We start from the raw sequence: 2059 nt of genomic DNA, 5'->3' as shown, positions 1-2059 counted from the left end.
TTTAAATTTGCATTAAAAGTAATTTAATGAAATGGTCACTTTATTTTAAAAATTTCATGGCCTTTTATGGTGATAGATGTTTAAAGGATAAAAAATTATATATATAACAATAAGTTGTAAGAAAAACCATGTAAGTTTATACTAGCCTTAGTTAAGCACAACCACTATTTTATTTTCCAAAACCACCGTTTTTTTTTATAATGGGTTTTATTTGAACTACACGACAATCAGACAGGAAGACTAGAGCTCATGCACTTAAGGTTCATTTAAAGGGTTTTATAAAACCATATAAAGGACTGATGTTAAAAGTAGGATGGTGCAGCCGTAGGAAATAATAAAACTATATTAGGTATAGGTTAAAAATATAATCTTTACGAAAGAAAAATTGGGGATGTGGTTTTTTTACAATAAATCTTTTTTTGACTACCGGAAACCCCCAAAATTTAACCCTGTAAAAAACATGTTCTGAGAATAAATCAGGACAATTCTAATACAAAAAAAAACACAAAAACAATGAATTTTATTAAATGTTAAAGAATAACCAATACAACCATACTCATTTCCCCAAAAAAATAAAAATAAAAAAATTCGAGTACGTAAAGCTGTTAAGAAGCGGGGAAAGCTACCCTTTTAGACGGGGGCACTGCGGTTCTGATAACCCCGGCCCCATGAAAGCAATCAGAGAGAAACCGACATTTCTTCAATGGAAATAAAAAGAATAAATACTATATAAATCCACCAAAGTCGATCCCCCTCATGTCTTGCTTAAATTCCTCCCCCAAAATAAGTCTGTGGGAGAAAACACCAAAGGAGCCCAAGTGGAATTTGGGAGCAATGAAACCCCAAACAATTTCATTCTGACACTCACCAGCAAGGACGACGAAATAAACGAGGCAAGAGATGAGGGCCACAACTATATACTGGTTATCCCAATTCCAGCAGACGCCAGGTCGGACTGTTACTTCCAACTCACCCCACAGGTCTCAGCCAATCAGAAAGTAAAATTTCTCAACAAATCAAACCAATCAGGAAGCGGTCTCAACACCTCAGCCAAACACAGCGAGGGGGGACGTCTGCTGGGAAAAAAAATACCCCGTTTTTCATTTGTTTTTATTTTCAAAATTTTAAAATTGTATTATGAAAAAAAAATTTCCCCTTCTTTCTGATTTTTCTACGAAATCTTTGCCAAATTTATTATTTTCATTTATTTTGTTCCTATTATATTACGTGAATACAAAAACAATACTATGAAAAAAAGACAGCCATCGATATTTGTGTTTAACATTTATTTTTAGCATGATTATGGGAATTTTCCAAACAAAAAATTTAAAAGGTTTTTTTATAGTCACACTCCTTGAATAAAACAGTTTAGCCCCCTTGTTGGGGAAAGTACTATTTTCACCAGTTTGGCGCAGTTTTTTATTTTGTTGTCTTTAATTTTATATGAAACCAGCGCAAAAAAGATTTATAGGCCAAAAAACGTAGTTTAATCCTTTACGACCTAAATTTTTTAATCTAGAAAATTCTAGTATGTCGTGATATAAACTCATAAGAAAAACGCATCTAATATAGTGAAGATGATATTAATACAATATCATATAAAATGTGCACTGAATACGCGATTTTTGTTCATATTGAGAAAAGCATAGTAAGTGTACTGTATTTTAATGACATATCATTGAATTTTGAAAAATTTATGAACATCAAATAGTGTCGGATCTTTTAAAGGGCATCGACAGGTGCTTCCCCTTCCCCAAGGTACTAGAACTTTTTTATTAAAAAAAAATTGCCCTTTTATTTTAGTTTGTACAAGAAAATTAGTAATAGGGTTTTAAGTTCGTTAAAAACGTTGTAGCAGAGAATTTAAATGATGTCAAATCTTAAGTTTTTAAAAAGGTGTTGTTGTTATATGGCTCGGGTTGTGCGTTTTTTACAAATCCGTACCGGACTTACTTTGGAATACAACTAATGCTATTACGAGAAAAATTCTGATGTGAAAGCCATTTTCGAATTAATCTGAAATTTTTTCCCCCCCGGGGAAATCAAAATGCTTTAAAGA

At 32.3% G+C, this 2059-nt stretch overlaps 1 pseudogene; it reads left to right on the top strand.

The window, feature by feature from the left end:
* LOC119592954 overlaps positions 1-2059 on the top strand; it is a 78168-nt pseudogene that overhangs the window by 69061 nt on the left and 7048 nt on the right.

The sequence above is a fragment of the Penaeus monodon genome, chromosome 31 (assembly GCF_015228065.2).
Source record: "Penaeus monodon isolate SGIC_2016 chromosome 31, NSTDA_Pmon_1, whole genome shotgun sequence".
Classification (NCBI taxonomy): domain Eukaryota; kingdom Metazoa; phylum Arthropoda; class Malacostraca; order Decapoda; family Penaeidae; genus Penaeus; species Penaeus monodon.
The sequence above is the reverse complement of the archived record's forward strand: the minus strand, read 5'-3'. Positions and strand labels throughout refer to the sequence as shown.